We start from the raw sequence: 21485 nt of genomic DNA on the forward strand, positions 1-21485 counted from the left end.
GCCTGCGACCTGTTTGGCATACCTGATGGGCAGGCATGGAAACCAGAGCCAGATCTGGAAAGCCCACTGTTGACAGTGGGGATGTGGGGTATAGAAGAGCAACCTACAGTGAATTTAAGCATCTTTTCTGTCACTCCTGCTCTTCCTGCTACCCTAACTGGAAGGAAGGTATACATAATGGAGACTGGGGACAAGTCTCTAACCAGTGATGCTTGAGATCCACAGAGGGCTTGACTACCCCAGCAGTGCAGGGTGATGTCTGGGGTTCTGTTTTCACTGGGCTTCCAAGAGGAGTCCAATGGAGCTCAGAGCCCAGGGGCTAAGGCATCATGTCCCAATGGAACACAGTCATGGGAAGCCACAGGGGAGGCTGGTCTTGAGATAAAAGCGGATAAGAGAGTGGCCTTGGAGGTAGGTATACCAGGAGCAAAGGGACTAGAAAATCAGGAAACTGACCAGAGAAAACTAAGGAAGTCGTCAGAACCAGGAGCCAGAAGGAGAGGTGCTGGGGAGGCCCAGGAATTCTTCAATGTCGGGGACAGTTTCCATCTTATGGTGCCCAGGGTTGTAGCTGGATGTATGCAGGGGAGGAAGATGAGGCAGACTCTCAGGAGGAGGCACACAAGGAATGTGATGATGATGACTTTCTGGGTGAAGCAGCTTTCTGGAGGACTGCAGAAGCTGCCCATGTGACATGCATGCAGAAAATGGGGGCACAGGGACTGGATCAGACTCAGCCCTGCCCCTGTTCGCCAAGGATGACAGTGGGAAGAAGAGGCAGCCTGGTCCTCACACCAGGCCCCTGCCAAAAAGTCTAACTCATTCAAGTTGGTTTTAAATTGTTTACATTTTAAAAACCTTCTGTACATCATGTTTTGACAATTAAAAAAAAAACAAAACAAAAATAAACACCAGCTGAAACACAAAACAACACCAAGGAACAAAATAAACACTCGTTCTGGCTGGAAAGAGACTAGTTTGGGGTTCTAACAAACTTTTTTTCTTTTGAGATGGGGACTCACTCTGTAGCCCTGGCTAACCTGGAACTTCTTATGCAAGCCAGGCTGGCCCCGAACTCACAGAATTCAGCCTACCTCTGGCTCCCAGGTGCCATGTCATCTGGCTCTAGCAAATTCTTAGAAGCAGCAAAGGCTTAGCCAGGAGCGAATGTGCAAGTGAACTAATCAAAACCACTGCTCTTCTATCTGGCTTGTGGACCTCAGGTGGCAGCACAAAACAGGGCAGACACCAGGCAACTAGAGACCATCCCGATAGTTTACAGTCACATAGGCAGTCCTCGATCATCCACCCGGCCCTGCCTTACTTCTGTCAGGGTAGCATCAGTACAGGTTCCACTTTGTACCTTCACTCCCATCTTCTGTCTCAGGGGATGAGGAGGGTTTACTACTGAGGTTTCCTGGGCTCTTGCATCCCAGGACAAAGAGCTGCACCGGGGGACCCTATGGTTAGAAATAAAGAGAGGTTGTTTAGTAAGAAAGGGAAAGTACTCCTGAGAACAGGGGTGGACTGGGGAGCTGAGAAAAAGTGTGTGCTCAGAAAGGCTGGCCTGCCTTCTCTTTACTGACTACGTGTGTGTGTGTGTGTGTGTGTGTGTGTGTGTGTGTAAGGAGATATCAGAGGAGTATTGGATCAGCTGGAGTTACAGGAAGGTCCTCTGCAAGACCAGTGAGTGCTCTTAACCACGGAGCCATCTCTCCAGTCCCAACATCTGCCTTCTGCCATGTTTAGATATAGTGGGCTTTTAAGGGTTTCTGGTTTTTTTTTTTTTTTTTTTTTTGTTTATCAGCTGGCCCCTTTCGCATATTAATCTTGACTCTACTCTCCCTAGTACCCACTCTTCAGTCACAAAACCTGATGTACCTCACCTGCCCTGTGTGGCGGGTGCCCTGTGTGCCACATCTCCTGTGTCTAGAACTAGTAGGTCTTGGATCTCACTTGTATTTCCCTTTGAGATCATATGACATTGTTACTGCATCATTGAAGGCCGGTTAAGGGAAAGCTATTAGCTCTGAGCCAAAAGAATGGAATGCTACTGTCTCCTCTCCTAAGAGGTAATCCAGTTGGGCAGGTCAATCACCTGTCCACAGGACCACCCTTAGTAAGATGGTTTCACTTGAAGCCTTGCTAAGGAGTTAGGAGGAATAAGCTCTTTAATGAAATAATGTATATTTCCTACCCAGAATTCCACCCCTTCACTCAGTTGCCCCAGGTCTACCATGAGGTTCTTGTTGGTCAGACTGGCTTTATGAGTCCTGGCCAGAGCCCAAGCATGTCTTCATTGATACTTTGAGCGTCTTATTCTTTCTCTAACACTCCCCTTGCCACCGTGTGGCTGTTTGTCCACCGTGTGCCCAGGGCAGCCTAATAAAATGGCATGGCCTTTTCTCTTCCTCCTCGTTCTCTATCCCCTGTGCAGCTTCTGGGATTTACAGCTCACCTGCTCTGGGATTTTTCTTTTAAACTCTAATAACATTACTGGCAAGCTTTCTATTGAGTCTATTCTTAAATTCTTTTATTAATGAGATCCACAAGAGGGAACCCTAATTCTCAGTACCAACATCACATTAAACAACAATAAAAGGCTGTAGAAACGGCTCAGTGGTTAATAGCACCCGCAAGACAGCTCAGGCCTGTCTATAACTCCAGCTCCAGGGCATCTGACACCCTCACAAACACACATGCAGGCAAAAGAGCAACGCACATAAAATAAAATACATAAATAATTGAATGATCGTAAAATAAAAAACAAACAAAAAGAAAAACCTCACAGTAACTTTCCTTTACTTCCTACCCGAAGGCTTTTTCTGTCTTCATCAAGTTGAAAATTCTCCCTTCTTCTCTAAGAGCCAACCTGAATGTCAACTTCCTTCAGAGACTTACCCTTCCTCCGAGAGGGCGTCCTCTATGTTCCAGAATCCTGAGGATCTTTTCTGGCAGAGTCGCTAAATCCCCAGTGTCAATTGGAGCCCATCACAGTATCCAGGAAGTGGCAGAACTCCAAGTGAGAGCGCACGGCTCACAGAACAGAGCTGACATAACTCTTTAGAGAGAGGCCTGGCAGAAACTTTAAAAACTGTAACCAACTGGCTCAAAACTTTGATAGTGCCTTTGAGAGTAACGCGTAATTTTATTTATTTGCTGTGTGTGTGTGTGTGTGTGTGTGTTTGTGTGTGAGCCGGGAGGGGACACTGGGTGTCTTGCTTTATTGATCTCTGTTATATTAGTTAAGAAGCTGTAGAGAAACAGAGGGTGGAAAGAGTGTGCTAGCCTGACCTTAGCCAGGATCATGCTTCTTCATGGTCTTTCAGCAGGAAACTCTTGCTTGAGACAGGGCCTTTAAGTGGGAAAGTAGCTTCAGGAGCCAAGTGCTTGTCTGGCACATACCAGGAAAATGTCGCCAGACTCTGGAAAAATCCTTCAACCTAGAAGTGCTCATCTGAGGATAACTGGTCTTAAAATTCAGACAGAGAACTGAACTATGCTTATGTTCAACAGAAAGACAAAATCCTATGCAAATCACATCAAGAACAGTAGCCTTTACTTCTTCTTGGACCTCTCCAAGAACCCTTTGGCGTTAACCTTCATGTCCGGAATACCATGCTTAGGCCGGTACTTCTTGGTGGCTTCCTTTTGAGCCTTCTTTCTTTTGTCTCCACAATTCCAAACACATGGAATCTTAGCTCTTTTCTTTCTATCCCTAACCCTCACTGCCACCCTCATCACCCCAGTTTTATTTTCATTTGGCTTAGATTGCCATTGTCCCTATGTAAATCACACTCTTAGCTGAACTGTGCTGCCGTAATTACATTTCCCCCAGCACCGCTTTTTGTTAGCACTGGAGGTTGCCACCAGCATCCATCTCTTCATGTAGTTATCACCAATCTTACCCTCAAACTCTTCCCCACTTAGATAAATGGCTTTGGGTTCTGTGAAAAGACATTTAGATGCATTTGCAGCTTAAACTGATCTTTCTCCCAGAGCGTAGGATGTGCCACAGTCTTGTTACTCGGCCCAGAACCAGGTACCTGTCATTCAGAAGCCAGTATTTGGAAAGGCTGGAGAGATGTCTCCTCAACAGTGTTCAAAAGGACTGGCTACTCTTCCAGAGGACCTGGGCTCTGTTCCCAGCACCCACATGGCGACTCACTCCAGTTCCAGGAGATCCAATGCCCTCTTCTGACCTCCTTAAACACTGTATGCATGTGTTAAACCTAGTGACATGACACTCATATTTGCAAAATAATAAATAGATCTTTCCTCAAAACCAATATTTGGGAGTTGATGGGAAAGAAATCAACTTAATTTAAAGGTCATCCTTGAAAGGCACAGGATGATCCTCTTCAAAGCCATATCTTGGAGGATTCAAGTCCACAAATAGATTGCTATGGAGAAGGGAAGGAAGTAAGCAGTCAACCTCCAGGAAGGCTTCAGGCTACACACTGAGCAGGAGCTACATCATGTGGAACAGCGATTCTCAATCTGTGGAGTGTTAAATGACCTGTTCACCCAGGGTGCACATCAGATATCCTGCATATCAATTTTTTTTTCAATCTGACAAGCTGTGACTGTTTATTAACTGACCAGATTATAAAAATCCATGGGCGACACCTAGTTCATCCATCTGCTAAGCCTGTTTCTCTAAGGTCTTCCCTGTTGCCAGCATCTCCACCTTCTATAAAGTGAGTTGTCTTTTTCTTCATTCCGCCTCGTGGGGAGGATAATTTGGAGGGCCACAGGAAGTTATTTGCTATCTTGAAGTGTTTCCCAACTGTATAGATCTCATGAATTAGATCCTCCGTGCAGATGATGCCAAATTTACCAAGAGATCGAGCAATCAAGGAATTATCTGTCAAGGCAATCTGCTTTTTATTAATTTTGCCATAGCCTCGCTTGTAGATGAGCTCATATACTGACTTCAGGCTGGGGTACCCCCATGCAATGTATGGTTTCACAATCTTCAGCATGTTAACTGAGGCCTTGTTGAGCTTGGCAAAGGTGCCGGTGAAGATCTGTCAGACGAAGAAGCTGCATCACCTGCGCACCTTTGGGCTTCTCCACCGATACCCGGATTCTGATGACCAACACCTATTTCGGTTCTGCGGCACATAGAAGTTTCCCTCTTTCCTTGCCATCCTAGCATCCGAATCTCAGTTGGGCACATCTGCCTGTGCTTTGCCTTCTCGTAGATGAGCTTCCTCCGTGCCTTCCTCAGTGTCTTCACTGCAGGCAAACTTCTTCCTCAGGCGCTTCACCTTCAACTCTGCAAAATTGCTTTGCTTTTTCTTGAGGGTTTATGGCACAGAAGGAACCTTTTTCTTAAAAGTTTCTGGTACAACCACAACCTTCCTTTTCTTCTCTGGAACAGCCTCCGTGGTTCCAGCGGGAGAAGGAGAGGAAGCTCTGCGTATCAAATATTTACATCACAATTCACAACAGTAGCAAATTTACAGCTATGAAGTAGCAACGAAATAATTTTATGGTAAGCGCACACCCCAACCTGAGGAACTGTATTAAAGGGTGCCAGCAACAGGAAGGTTGAGAACCACTGATCTACAATGTGTCTCTATTTTTTATTTCCCACCTTCAAAACTGACCTTGACCTTCTGAGACTAGTTACAACCACATTACTCTTTTGCATGTTAAACATAGCAATTAACGTACTTTGTGTTAGATGACTCATGGGATTAAGGAATCAAGAGACACATTGTGCAGTTTGATGTTATCTGAAAACCTATGGGTCTAAAGAAAGGGTATTTAGCAGTTGACACCTTAACTATTTGGGTGTGGTAAAAAGAGGAAGCAGTTCTGCCCAGGACAGGTCTTCAAAGAGCAACTACTGTAGATTAAGGACTAGCTTTCATCCAGGAACCATCTTCCAGGGGTTTTCTTCTGCTTAGATTCAGTCTAGGATCCCGTGGAGCCTTTCCCACGATTCTCTTCCTTATAAGCACAATGCAAATTAGTTTTTAGAAACTAGAATCACATGAAATAGTTACTTTGAAAATATGCATTCTGCAAACGTATGATCCAGACTCTGACAGGATGTGACCATTGAAGCTGGAGATGTCTTAGCCCATCCTCCTGAGATGCTACTGAGCCATCTGAAACCATCTCATGACAGTTTCTAAAGAACTTTCCCTTCTTTCTACTAGGGCCTTACACAACACACGCCTTTTATTTGCGTGCTGAAGTTGTACAGTGTTATGCTATATCTCTATGTATAGCTGTATTTCTTTCCTTGTGCAAAGCCCTAATAAAGGATGTGCCTTTTCACTCTGGAAAACTCATTGATTTACCTATTTTACTTTGTTTCCTCCATTCTTCTGTTCCTTAAATACCTCTATTCTTCAAACCTCATCTCTCTGGGGTTGAGTTACACATTTTCAGTTTTTCGTCTGAATTTTTTTCCTCCTTATATTTTGATCTCTTCACTGAGCTTTGTATTTCTGGGATTGTATTTCTATTTTCTAAAGCAATTTTTCTCTGAAATTTTTTTTATTATTTTACGATAAAACTTTTTTTGTTCTTAGACCACAGATGTTCTGTCTCCCTAAGGATATTAATAATGACGTCATGTGCATGTGTGTGTGTGTGTGTGTGTGTGTGTGTGTGTGTGTGTGTGTGTATGCGCGCGCGCACGCGCGCAAGGCTTTACCTCCCTCAAGTTATTGGTTTATTTGCTTGTGTGCTTCTTAGTTTCAGTCTCTGGACTTAACATAGAGAACTTTCCTCCAATTCACAGTCCTTTACTTGTCTTCCCTTTTCAAGACGGGGCATCTCTGTGTAACCCTGGCTGACTTGGAACTCACTCCGTAGACCATACTATGTTCCCAGTTACAGAGCTGTGCCTGCCTCTGCCCCTTTAGTAATGGGATTAAAGATGTGCACCACAATGCCTGGCTGGCCCTCATGATAATTCTTAACTGTCCATGCACATTTAATGAAGAAAAGTAACGAATGAGGGAGATTGTAAAGATCTACTTGTGACAGAAAAATAAGTATTAGATGTTACTTTCCTATTTTAGGCAACAACAACATTGTAGAGAATACATGTGTGGTGGTTTAAATATGCTTGGCCCATGATTAGTGGCACTATTAGGGGGTGTGGTCTTGCTGGAAGGAGTGTGTCAGACAGTCAGTGTGTGGGTGGACTTTGAGGCCTCCCATGCTCAAGCTCCACCCAGTGTGGAAAGGGAACCTTCTCCTGCCTGCCTGCAGAAGTCTCCTGGCTGCCTGTATCTGTATCTGCTACAATAGGTGAAAGCTCCGAGGCAAAGTGACTACTTCTTTTATGTGATAAAGGAAATATCCTGTGTCACATGCCCTTTCTACCATGACATTCGTCCTCACCAAACATCAGAATCATGGGCTGGACTGAACTTTTGAAACTGAGAGCTGGAATAAATCTTATCTCTTTCTGACGTAAATTATTTCTGCGAGGTGTTTTTGTTAAAGCGAAGTGGATTCATCACCATGATTAAGCCTGACCATGTGACCTGAAGCCTTAGGAGCTAGATTGGGGGAGGGATTTGGAAGAGTTTAGAGATGAAGGCTAAGGAAACCCTAGAATGCTGTAAACTCAGTTTAATGAGCAACACCAGCAGGAGCCCAAACAGCCACAGTGCCAATAGGCATTCAGAGTAGACACTGTGGTCTGCATGTTTTGCACGGGAGTGGAGACTCTGCAGGGTCTTAAATAAAAACATTCATCTGGCTCCCGGTAAAGAACCTGTCTCCGTTTTATCCCTTCTGAGAATGACAAGCTAACCTGTCAGATGCAGGAAGTATCACAGGAGCCCAGGCTGCGGCTGCGGCTGCACAATGGCTAAATACTTTTACACGAGGATTATGAGTGAAAATAGAGCAGAAAGACTTGAAAAACTTGCAGTTTGAGCAAACTAGTGTAAAGTTGGGGGTTTGGGGAGGAGGAATGGTTTTGGAGATTAGGGTTAGAAAGAAGCCAGGGCTTTGCTCAGGACAGTAGAATAAAAGATCCCTTGTGGGAATCTCAGGAATAAGTCAGATCCCATCCACTGTGACCTTACGGATATGAGACTCATCTGAAATACCTTCCTTGGAGAAGAATGGGACTCCGGGGTTTGCAGAGGGCCACCTACAAATTTCCTAGAACTCATGTCACCATTCTCAGACACACATGGATTCCCTGGAATTCAATCCAGCTTTACCCTGCTCAGTCACCCAGATACTCAGAAGCCACTGCAGTCATGGTCCAGGGGACCTGAATGCTACAGTTCAAGGTAGGAGAGGACCATCTCATTATCCATATGATGCTGGCTGTGCAAGCACACAAAGGCAAGAATTTCAGGGTTTCCAGTGAGAGTCTGAAGGCTAGGCAATGTGTTGTGGGGTGAGAATCCTTTCAGACAACTCCTGAGAGAGCACTGTTAACACTTCAAAGGTAAAGCAAAAGCCACAGTGGAGGTTGAAGCAGGAGTTCAAGGTCAGTGTGGGATACAGTGTAAACTCCCTTCTCAGATATTCCTTCCTGAAAGAGGAAGAGAAGGAGGAGAAGAAGGAGGAGGAGGAGGAGGAGGAGGAGGAGGAGAGGAGGAGGAGAAGGGGGAGAAGGATGAGAAGGGGAGGAGGAGGGGGAGGAGGAGGAGGGGAGGAGGAGGATGAGGAGGAGGAGAAGGGGGAGGAGAAGGAAGGGGGGAAGGAGAAAGAGGAGGACAGTCTTTCAGGATCCCCAAAAGTCCAACTTCATCACCCGAGTCTTACCAAGTAATAGTCAAAGACCACTATAGACATTTACACTGAATCCTACTTGCTAGCAGCCCTAATACTATATAGCCCCAGCCTTTTCTAAAGGTTCAACAGTGACCCCAAGTCTCTACCCCTGCCTCCTGCTTTCCGCAGGCCAGCACTGCTCTCTCCAAAGATTCAGCTGTGCTCACCCCTCCAGGCTTCCCACTGGCGGGGGTCCCAGACACACATGCCTCCGCTTGGCTATAATCACTTCCTAGCTTGTAGCTCAGGCTTCCAAGTTGCAACACAGACCTCAGAACTTTGCTGTCTAGTGCCATCAAGCCAAAACACGTAGCCCACAGAGCCACTCCCATGCAGAGAGAGCATTTCCACCTCCCACCTCTTTCAAAGGAAGTCGGAGTATTTTCCCAGAAGCCCGGCTCTTGAACTAGAAGATACGAAGCTGCACTGCTTATTGCCAAAGTCTTTTCCTGCGTGCATGAATGATTTCATTATCAATAGTGGAGCACAGCGGCTTCATGATAGTATTGCTGGCATTTATTCTTATTGCTAAATTTTGGAAACCTTTGCAAGTAACTCTATTCTTCATTTTTAGAAATAAGACTTGCTCGCACAACATACTTATACTTTGGACTAATAGAAAAGCCACTGGTAAATAGATACACAAAATAACTGAAGTTTTGGTCTGTCTTCATGGCTCTTTCCTAAGATCAGATTTTATCTCACCCCTACACACTTCATATGGACATTTCCCCCATACTGCCATGATGACAGTAAATAATCAAGAAATCTTGGCCATTTTGACAGAGCCATTTCCTAACCATGCCAAAGATTAGAGCCTTCTCTCTGGATCTTGCTCACACAGAATTCAAAGCAAGGACTACACATCATATTGGATGTTCCCCTTTTCAACCCTCTTTCCCTCTCTTGCCTTGAACTTGTATTAACGGAGCCAGTGTGTTTACACAGCATTCCTCCTTCCCAGTTTGTCCTGCCTGCCATTAGGCATCCTTTAACTGGATTAGCCATCCAGCAAAATCAGAAGTCAACTGTAAAGCAAATTCACTGGACTCAGACCCAAGACTTTTGGCCTAAGAGCTCTGGGGTGAGCTGAGGAAGTGGCTCAGTGAGTAAAGTACCTGCTGTGGTCCCTACCATCCATAGCAGAGCCAGGTGGAGTGGCACATATTGCTAATCCCAGCTCTGGGGAACCAGAGGCAGGGGGATCTTGAGATCCTGCTAGCCAGGAGTCTAGTCAAGGAGGCAAACTCTAGATTCAGTGAGAGACCGTGACTCAAAAGACTAGGTGGAGAGGCACTGAGAAAGATAGTCAGCATTGACTCCAGCCTCTACACATGCAGACATAGGTGAACCCACTACATATACCTGTACACACACACACACACACACACACACACACACACACACGTAAGAGACATAATAAAGGGGCTGGCACTCAATAAGGATCCTTTCATTGACTTGCTGCCACAGGAGCTCTTGTTGTTTCCTGTTGGAGACTAATATGGACAGAAAGGAAAACTATTTAATGAGCACCTACTAATGATACAGCAGTGTTTGAGACTTTCCACTGCTTTGTCACACAGTCAGACACCACATAGCAATGTTATGGTCAATGGTACATATATGATATAAATAATGACAGTCTTATAGGATGGTAATGGCAGTCCTCACAACACCATGCCCCACCACCAAGTAAATACATGTAAAAAAGTTAAAGCATAGAACATGGAACTCTGCAGTTTATAGTAATAATGATAATAAATTTCTTTACATGGGGATTAGCATTCTTCACGAGAACCATCATGACCTAATTACCTCTCAAAGGTATTTATCTTAATATCGTCTTCCTGAGAACTAAATTTCAAAGTATGGGCATAAGGTAAAGTGCAAACATTTGCTCTGCCCACAGCAGACTGGAGCTGCAGAATCTCAGCAGAACTCTCAGTGGAAGACAGAGCACACAAGGCTGTCTGTGTGTGCTGAGGAGCACAGCAGCCACACACTGACACATGCTTCACCCGATAATGCAGGTGGATCGTGGGAAACACTAAGCTGAAAAACAACAATGAGCAGATTCTGCAACTCATGATGCTTAAGCAGGAACTCCTCATGCATGCCTAAGTGGGTGCAGTGCAGAGAAAAAGGTCTTTAGGGAGAGACAACAACCTAATCAGTTGTTCTCTGGGGCTGGGAATACGGGATCCAGAAAAATACATTCATTGGTTTGAGTGTTTCAAATTATTTCAGCAATATATAGTCAGCCCTTTGGTAATCATGACTTGTATGTCTACAGATTCACTCGACTGCAGACTGAAAAACTATGAGAAGTAAACAACAAAAATAACCATGAAGGGGTACGAAGTAATAGACATAAAAGCAGCATAGTACAGCAACAATTTCCATAGCATTCACATTACATTAGGTATTGCAAGGAATCTGGAGAAATAGCATTCAGGAGAATGTGCATAGGGTGTATAGGGTTACCATTTCATATATGGCTCTGAGCATTTGCAGACTGTGGTATTTGGAGGGTATTAGAAGCAACGCCCCATTAATAACAGTGGATGGTTAACTGTGAGTAGAAATCTACTGAGTGAGTCCAGGGCAGCTGCTGCTGTTACCTCAGCCTGGACGTTTCCAAGGCTCAGTGCCATTCCAGGTAAGGAGGCTGGCCTGTAGGGACCTCTGGGATCAATCCGTGGTTACTACACTAAACACTGAAGAATTCCAGAGGTGACACATAGAAGAACTCCAACACTGCACCAAGCTGATAGCAGGTTCTCATGAACAGGGGCTGGGACCGTTTTTGTGCGCCATTCTTTCTCTGGTCAGGCTAGGAAGTGCAGAGTTAGACTCGGGTGAGTGTGTGCTGAGGATTCAGCACCATCCTGGCTGACTCATAGCGGTGTTTAGATATGGTCTGAGTGTGCCCTGTTCCCCAAAGGCTCACGGGCTGAAAGCTTTGTTTCCAGTGGCATGGTGTTGAAGTGATGACGTCTTTCGGTGAGGCTGTGTACGAGGTGAGAGATCATGGGGCACCCACCTCTGAAGAGAGCAATACTGAATGTAAATGGGTTGTTATAAAGGTTTTGTCTTTCTTATTGGTGTCCTGTCTGTGCCGCGTAGTCTCTCTCGGTCTCAAACACTTCCACTGTAGTGCCCACCGTTTATAGGTAGATAGACCCCTGTGTCATCATGCTCTTTGATCTCCAACATGCTGAGCTAGACAAACCCCCTATTGTGTGAAGTATTCAGCTTTGGGGCCCAAGTTCAGAACATGTTTAGTACCATGATAAAGACAAAACAGGACCCTCCTCCCCTCTCCAGAGAGCCCCCAGGGCTGAGCCCCATGTGGTATTCTTCAATGCAGCAAGGATCTTTTCAGTTCAGCCTCAGATCTCACAAGACCTCAGCCCTAGAGCACATTCTTTTGGCTGCCATTATTGTCGTCATGAACACTGTCCCTCCTCCTCCTCCTCCTCCTCCTCCTTCAATATTACCAGGTCAGGGATGATGATGCTACCCCTGCTACCCAATTCAATACTTTGGTTTCTATCCTTACTCTGTGAGTAATGTCTATATTTCATCATCACATACTAAGAAATAGAAGTTCGCTCTGGGAATAGAGCCTTTTATAATGTCATGGGGCTCTGAGGCCCATGTATATATTCCTTTTGTCTCTCTGAGATGTCATCTTAGTCAGTGTTCCATTGCTGTGAAGAAACACCATAACCATGGTAACTCCTATCAAAGGAAACATTTAATTGGGGCTTGCTTAAAGTTTCGGAAGTTTAGTCCATTATCACCATGGTAGACAGCATGGTGGCACACAGGCAGACTTGGTGCTAGAGAAGTAGCTAAGGGTTCTACATCCTGACTGGCAGGCAACAGGAAGAAGAGGACCATTGGGCCTTTGAAACCTCAAAGCCCACCCACAGTGACACACTTCCTTCAATAAGGCCATATCTACCTTGTAAGTAGTACTTTTAATAAGGATTCTTAGATACTTTCACCTTCCTTCTAGCCTACCATCCACCAGAGATAGTGGAAAAGAAAGGTTATTATTAGAATACGGAGAAGTGGACCTGTTTAGAAATAATTCTTTGGAGCAAATCCAATCTACATTGTCAGGATATATACTAGAAGTCCAGTTCAGTAGTGTCAGGAGAGCAAACATGAATCGGCAGTGGTATAGTGACCTAGAAGAACTAGCCAGGCCTCCACCGAGCCAACACAAGTCAGCAGGAGTGGCCAGGACCAGCAGGGATGCCAGGAGAAGTTCTCTGCCCTGCCTCTCTCACCTAAGTGAAGATCAGAGAAGACAAAGAGACAAGAAGCATTGGTCTGTTGAGTCCTATTTATACTCCTTCCAAACACCAAGTGTCCTTCTATGGGTCTTGCCTCCGCATGTGTAAAGAGGAAACCTCTTTTTTCTTTGGAAAGTCAGTTGTGTTGGATGGTGTTTTGCTGGGGCAGACATGTTATATTTTGCATAGTTGAGAAATCCTGTAAAGAACAGTTCTGATTTATGTATTCTTGAGCTTCTATAGAACTCATATTTTCAGAGTTCTTTCCCACAGTCTTAAGGGATGTCCTGAAGGTCACGGTGTCACCATATTACTGAGGATCACCAGATACATTCTCGATTCCCAGACCCTTGCTGTTTCTGATCATCACAGAGTCACTGACCTTGGCAGGGAAACATCTCCCCATCAGCTTCCTGGCTTTCTAACTAGAATACTGAGACTATGGTTTTCCTGAATGCTCATGTACTTCCTGTAATTGTATTTTCTCTGAAGCCTACTAGGGAGATAATAAAGAAAGCATAAGCTACTGGGGAAATCCCGTATGCGTCTGTGCTGACAGTTCCTTTGGTTAGCTGGATTCCCATCATGCCCTGCTAACACTTCTGCCATTCACTTCTGACTCAGTTTCCCCTCTCAGGACATTCTGCATTTGCTGATTAGTGGCTGCTTTACCCTCCTCTCTGCCTAGGAGACCTAGGTATGAAGAAAGTCCTGTAGCTTGCTTCATGGGAGTGACTGGCATATGATTTGCTTCCAAAATATACAGCCCAGACACCAAAATACTATTAAGAAGGTAAAAGGGCAACTCACAGAATAAGAGGAAATAGTCACCAAACATATGTTTGAGATTCAAGTTCAACACAGAACCAAAGACTACTCTGAGTACAAAGCCTTGAGTGGACATTTCTCCCCAAGAGACATATAAATGACCAATAGGAAGGCAGCATCACTAAGCATTAGAGGAATGTGAATGAGACCCACAGTAAGCTACACCTCGCCTATAATAGAAGAGAAAATAAGAAATGCTAACAAGAATGTGGAAAGGTTGGAACCCTTATGTACTGCTGCAATGAAGAAGAAATGCCATAGCCATTGTATGAAAACAGAAAGGGAGCTCCCAAAAACTCTCAAAACTGAAGCAACACACAATCCAGCAAGTCTGATTTCAGATATATACCCAAAAGAATTAAAAAAAAAAAAAAAAAAAAAAAAAAAGGATCTTGAGATATCTTTACGCCAGCGGTCACAGCAGCATTGGTGGATGGATGGGTGGATGGATAGGTGGATGGATGGGTGGATGAATGGACAGAGAATTTACATGTGGTGCACGCTGTCACCCCTTTCCTGCTTCCCCCCAACTCCCAGCGCAGAGCTCACCTTCACGCCCCAAAGCCTTCCTTAGACTTGCCCAGTAAAGTCTCCCATTCTGTAAGGCACCTGGCCCATTCCCTTTGCTTGGATGCAGCCCACTCTTGGCTGTGAGTATGGTCCTGGGATACCTTGATTGATGGCTTTGACAACAGCAGATCTCTCTTCAGCATCCTTTTCCTTGTCTTCCTTTCCCATTATTTTAACCCTTCTCCTCTTCCCCTTCCTCCTCCTCCTTTTCCTATCCTCTTTGTTTCCTATCTATCCTTTTCCTCTTTGTTTCCTATCTATCTTTTTCCTCTTTGTTTCCTATCTATTCTTTTCCTCTTTGTTTCCTATCTATTCTCTTCCCCTCCTCTTGGTTTCCAATCTATTCTTTTCCTCCTTCTTCCTTTGCAGTGTTGAAAATCAAACCCAAGGTCCCTCATGCTTTGGAAAGACTTCTTCTGGGTCCTTGTCCCTGAATAAGACCTTCATTCACTATTAAGCAATATTTACTGACTGATTCAGGTTTCAGGTCTTATGATCTTCAAAAGAGAGGTGTGTCTGTCCAGTCAAACCTTATAGCTTCTTAGGTCCTTTTGTCTCTGAGAGATCTGGGATCCTACCTAGAGAATATACCCATAACCATCTGTTTTCTGTTGTCATAGCAGAATGGCCTAAAGAAAGAAGTTTATTCAACTCATGGTTCTGAAGGCTGGATGTTAAAAATGAGGCAGCCATACCTGGTGAGGGTCAGTTGCTGCATAGTATCATAGTAGGAAGAGAAAGGGTGGGTGTGGAAGAGAGAAAACAGCAAGGGGTAGACTCACTCCAGAACCTGCAAGACCTTTATTTGTCCCTCTTACTGCCTATCACCTCTCCTGGGTCCTGCCATCTCTAAAGGCCCATAAAGCAGGAATTTCGACATGAATTTCAATATGAAGAAAACACATCTCCAAGAAAGCTGCCCCACAGAACTGGCCAACTGCATGTGTAAATTCATGGCTTCACCTATTCAAGACTTTGTCCTGACCGGGGATGCTCTGATTAGAGACTGGCTCTGAAGCATCTCAGGGAAATGAAAGTTAAATTTAGTAAGGGAAGAACAGAGTCAAAAGCCACCATCGGTCACACCAATGAGGTCAATGAGTGGACGACAAGAGCAGGATGAATTCATAGGGGTGCTAACTGGGGTCACCACTGCTGAGGCTAAACTCACGGAGAGCAAGATGCTTTTGAAATCTCTTCCTCACCCTCTGTTTTGGGACTCAAGTTTGATAATTTGCTAAAGAAGCTCCCATGACTCAATGCCAGGTTTCACTCAAGGCTGACGTTTAACATGGAAAAAGGCGTGGGGCGCGGCGGAGGCAGAAAGGTGTGTGTGTGGGGCGTGGCGGAGGCAGAAAGGTGTGTGTGGGGGGCGTGGCGGAGGCAGAAAGGTGTGTGTTAGGAGAGGGATGAAACATATGAACCAGTCCCTATTTACACTGGGGTGACCCAGGTCACACCACCTCTGCAGCAGTGACCCCGGTGAGATGTCACCCAGGGAAGCCACTCAAATCTCGGAATTTACAAGCTCCAGTGAGGGCGTCTCACCGGGACAGCATGCTTCAGCAACCAAACCTCAGGACCCCACAGTGAAAGCAGATATATGGGTTATCTTAATGTTTGCACAACCCAGTCCTGGCAAGTCTGAAGAAAACAGCACTCAGCAGTGGCCTTATTGACCTGGGTGTACACAGAGCATCATCATCAGGAGTACTGTGTCATAGTCTCCAAAATTGGCTGAGGTACAGTCTTGGCTCTGAGCTTCTAGGGAAACGTACAAGAGTTGAGCAACCACATCAATATCTTAACTCTCTCCTCACAGTCTGCACTTGAAGATTACCAGTTCATTCACAAAGTCATGGAATCTGTGCCTGAGGCAGTGAGAAAAGGAGATAGTGTAGCAAAGGGAAGGAATTACAGGTAGTCGTAGCTCCCACCTCTAATCCCAGCACTCGGGAGGCAGAGGCAGGAAGATCTCTGAGTTCAAGGCCAGCCTGGTCTACAGAAAGAGTTTCCAGAGCACCCAGAGCTACACTGAAAAAAACCCTCTTTTGAAAACAAAAACAACAACAAAAAAAAAAAAAAGAAGAAGAAGAAGAAGAAAGGAAAGAAGGAGAGAAGAAAGGAAGGAAGAAAGAAAGAAGAGAAAAGGATTTCAAAGGATTAAGAATACTTGCTGCCCTTGTAGAGGACCTGGGTTCAGTTCCATTCAAGGGGATCCAATGACCTATTCTACCTCTGCAGGTACCAGGTTAACTCGTGGTACACAGATGTATGCAATCAAGATGTTCATACACATTAAATACATTGAATGAATCTGAAAAAAATAAATTATTTATTTAGTTTGAATGTGAGTACATTGTAGCTGTCCTCAGAGACACCAAGAGGACATAAGATCCCATTACAGATGGTTGTGAGCCACCCTGTGGTTGCTGGGATTTGAACTCAGGACCTCTGGAAGAGTAGTCAATTCCCTTAACTACTAAGCCATATCACAAGTTCCTTGGGGAAAAAATGTAAAAGCAAGTCAAAGCTATGGAAGTATTGATCTGTGAATGGTACTGCTCTTAATGCCAGAACTGCTGGTGGAAATTTTGGGGTAAATTTAAAACTAGCAGCATCCAGTCAGCCCTAAATGAGATGTCTTTATCCAACACTTTGTGATAAAAGTGAAGGCCCTGAAATCTTTGTGAAAGAGGAGAAAGAAAGATTGTAAGAGCCAGAAGTAGTGAATAACTCCAAAGAAACACACACGTATCTCCCTGATACACATATGAACTCACAGAGAGTGACAGCATAAACAAGACGTGTGCTGGTTCAAACAAGATAAAGTTCCAGTGCTGAGGGGGCGGGGGAGGTGGGCACAGCTCTACCCTTAACCAAGAGACTGTATGTGGCCGAGTCCTGTGTAGTTAACCATTCTTGCTTCTCTGGTGCTTTTCTGCAAGCGTGGTCACCTACAGTCACCTTGACTCCAAGTAAATTGTCCCAACCCCCCTCCCTCAGAGCCCCTCCTCAGGGTGTCAGTTGGGACCTAGAGAAGTGACTGTAGCAGCCTCCTTAAGACATCATCACGGGGTGAGTCTCACCTTGTCAGCCTGTCACCTCTACTGAGGTCTGTTGGATAGCCCTGGAGCTGGATGGAGAGTGACGGGGAGAGACACCCAGGTATTTGGTCAGTACCACATCTGGGTAACCCCAGGATAACCCCAGGATAACCCCAGGCCTCATGAATCATTTTCTTGCCTGTTCAAATATCCTTTATGTAGGGGTGCAGTGGGTTGGGGGTTGGCTCTGAAATCCAGCCTGAGGCTTTAGAAGGCTAAGTGTCTGTTGGGGATATGACTCTGTGAGGGCCTCTTCTTACCTTCATAGCAGAGTGGCCCCCAGCAAACCTTTAGCTTTGCACTTGACCTGGGATAGAGAAATAGAGGGTGCTGAATCTGTCTCTGCCTCCTGTTGGCAGACATGGCAGTCTCTGGGCCTCAGTACCCTTGTGTTTAAGTCAAGTGCCACCTTTTACTAAAGAGCTAAAGAGCAGAGGACACAGAGGGCCACTGAGCCCTCAGGTATGTTTGTTTGAACTGGTCCTCACAGAACATTCCAAACTATAGTCAACATTTTAATGTCGAAGTTTTTAGAGAGGGGAAAGAGCACTGTGGTCCAGTGACACGTGACCCACAGTTTGATAAAGCTACCACGGCTGGAACCTGGGCAGTGGCCATCCCTTCAGACAAGGGTCTCTCCAGTTGCTCACAGTCTCTGATAGATAGATGCATGCTTCTTCAGCAGGCAGCTGTGTCTGTATCTTACTGGCTTCATGGTAAGGGTTGGACCACTGCTGTGACCATGCTGCCAATGAGCTGGGTCAGATTGAGATACACACACACACACACACACACACACACACACACACACACACCCCTGCGTGGCTCCTGTCAAGGCTCTGGGCTATGTCCCAGCCTTGGATAGGTGTCAACTATAATTCTTTATGGAAACAGTTAATCTCCCTTACCCACCGACCATGAACATGTCACAGGGGAGAGGACATGGAGACAGGTGTGGCAGTTTACAACTGTCTGTAACTCCAGTTCCAGGGGACACAACAGCTTCACACAGACACACATGCAGACAGAACACTAATGTGCATAAATTAAAAATAAATAAATCTTTTTTAAAAAATTAAAAATGAAAAGCTTGGAAATAGGGCTTCTGGACACCCAGAGAGCCAAGATTATGTGAAATTAGCCTGTCATCTCTCTTAGCCAGCACTTGGAGCCTGTAAGTGGGGGGAGGGGAGCTCAAAGGTATTCATCATTGGAAACTTGCAGGGTGGGGCCATCCCTGTTACTCCACACACTGAGCCTATGATTCCCGATTTAAAAAAAAAGAATTAAGCAGAGGCAGGCAGGTCAGCAGGCACTGACTCCCAGTCGTCTGGCCCTTGCAACTGGCTGTCTGTCAGACGGCTGTTCTGTCCTCCAGGCCTGAGCTCTTTCCCCTCATCTTTTGTGGCAAGCTCCTTCAAGACACAGTGGAAAAATCCACCTGTTTCTAAAGCTTCCTCGTCCTCTTTCTGCTGGACACTCAGAGGTCCGAGGCTTCCCCATTTCCTTCCCAGCCACTCGTAATAAGTAGTAATGGAATATGCCTCCATAAGACCTCGAGATCAAGGAGCTAAACCCACCCCTTACTCTCTCAACACTCAAAGCCAGGCTCGCAGAGACGCCCAGCACGTCTGACCTGTGTTTCATGAGTGTACAAACTGTGTCCTCCCCTGGAGGCCCATGTGCCTGTGTGGTCAAGAAAGCACAGCTCTAACGTGTTAGAACTGTGTACATCAGGCCCAGGGGACGGGAGGGGTCTGTCTGACCTCAGAGGGGCGTGAGGGGTGTGTGGGAACACATGAAGTCATGTTTATGTTGCCCGTCATTTCCTCCCTGCTGAGCCACACAGCTTTTCTTACCCCTCAGCCAGCCTCTGATTTATTCCCTGGCGTCATACACACTTTCAGTCTTGCCGCCCATGGGGATGGCGAGGTCAGAACTGTTTGTCTGCAATAGGGGATAATGAATGTTAGGGAAGCACTTTGGCTTAAGGAATGTGAGACCCTCCCAGCAGCTGTCTAGCTCAAGCCTGGTGCAAGTTGCGAGATATCCCAGCCACATCACCACATCTGTGCGATGGGGACAGATTCACAGAGAGTCCACACCTGGGAAGCTCTTAGAGGGACAGAGGAGTGAGGAGTCACCTACCTCTACAGAGGACTCAGCAGCATGGCTATTACTCTGGGCCTGTGGGCACCCACTCCTGGCCCCGCTTGTTCTCTGTGTGCACATCTGGCTGGGAGGATTAACTTTCCCTGTTCAGGACTGGGGCTGACTCGTCCTTGAGGCCCCTGCCCAAGCCTCTTGGAACCAGGATTAAAGTTGGGGATGGAAGGATCTTTCTAACTTGGTTTTCCTGGCTCTCACTGTTTACAGACCTTGATCACAGGACCCAGAGAAGTGAATCTGAAGTAAGGGATGACAGAGGGGCCTCAGAAAGGAGAAGGGAGGGTCATGAGCTCAGACATGGGGTCAGCAGGTGGGGATAGAGCACCGGTAAAAATGGTGTGGGGTGCTGGACAGTAGCACACAGAGGCAGGTGAATCTCTGTGAGTTCCAGGACAGCCAGAGCTACGCAGAGAGAAACCCTGTCTTGAAACACCTCCAAAAGGAGAGATGTTGAGGGGGGATGGCTAGCCAGCAAGGGGAAGCACCAGGGAGAAAGTAAAGCAAGAAGACCCTGGAGTTAGTTCCCTGTTGAAGGTAGAAGGGAGCCCAGTTCTAATCAGTTTCCTCCAGTTGGTCCCTGGGTCAAAATACCCTCAAAGGCTATGCTCTGGGAGGAATGACAGATTTCACAGGTCAGGGGTAAGGGCGATACATAAAATACTCAAAAGCATTCATGTTCATAAAGGTTGGCCAAGCAACTTTATGCTGGGATGTATGAACTGCACAGGTAACGTGAACAGGAACACAGATGCACACAGACACACATGCACGAGTGCTGTTCCATTTGGTCGGTATGTAGCCACTGCATGTTTCCCTGGAAGTCTGTCAGGCCCTCCTCAAAAACATATACTCTCCGGTCTGCAGTGCCAGACTGGATCTGTCCATTCTCTGGCTCTTGTGGTTTTTCTTATTGAGGAGTAAAATTCTCAAAGTCTCAAGTCCATTTCTAGCACACAATTCTTAGTTCCATGTAACCTCTGCCCAGATTAAACCAAGAAAGACTATTTGGGGACTGGAGAGGGTGGTTCAGTGGTTAAGAAACTTGTTCTTACCGAACCTCCCAGCACTCCCGTAGTGACTCATAACTATCTGTAACTGCTGTTCCAGGGGATCCAGCCCCAGTCTGGCTTCCAGGGAACACAGTCACACACAGTACACACATTTACAGGCAGGCAAAACATTCGTTTACATAAAATAAAAGCAAATAAATCTTAAAACATAATTAAACTAGCAATGCTATCAACAATGTCATGATTTTGATTTTGATTTTCCTTGCTATGAACTTTTAAATTGGGGAGTGTATATTGTTTTCCTTTTGATGAGTAGGGTTTTTTTTTTTTTTTATGGGATTTTAAAAATGTATTCTAGATTCTAGTCACCTGTCAGATAGTCTATAAATACTTTCTCCAGTATGTGGCTTGCTTTGTTACTTTTTAAATATTGTCCATGAATAAGCAAAAGTACTTTTTGCCCAGGCTAGCCTCAGATGCCAGAGCCTCCTGCCTTGTTCTTCCCAGGAACTGTAGGCACGCACCACCACACCAAGTTTCCGAAAAGCATTTTGAAATGAACCACAGATTTAATGCGAAAGAAAACCCAGCAATACTTCTAAAAGAAAAAGAGAATATCTTCGGAGCTCCAAGTAGAAGAGGACATTTTTTAGTAATGTTTGAAGCTCACGAAGATCCTTGAGCTGACCCAGAAAGCGTGGGTCATCAGCGAAACGACTGTGACG

The 21485-nt window shown here is 45.5% G+C and overlaps 1 pseudogene across 1 annotated transcript in view; it reads right to left on the minus strand.

The window, feature by feature from the left end:
• Window positions 1-4629: 4629 nt before the first annotated feature.
• LOC308426278 (large ribosomal subunit protein uL30-like) overlaps window positions 4630-21485 on the minus strand; it is a 52412-nt pseudogene continuing 35556 nt past the window's right edge. The window contains exon 4 of the transcript in view: window positions 4630-5421. The product of the transcript in view is annotated as a large ribosomal subunit protein uL30-like (transcript). The remainder of the gene's footprint in view (window positions 5422-21485) is intronic.

Source organism: Micromys minutus, assembly GCF_963924665.1.
Source record: "Micromys minutus genome assembly, chromosome: 10".
In the NCBI taxonomy this organism is placed as follows: Eukaryota; Metazoa; Chordata; class Mammalia; order Rodentia; family Muridae; genus Micromys; species Micromys minutus.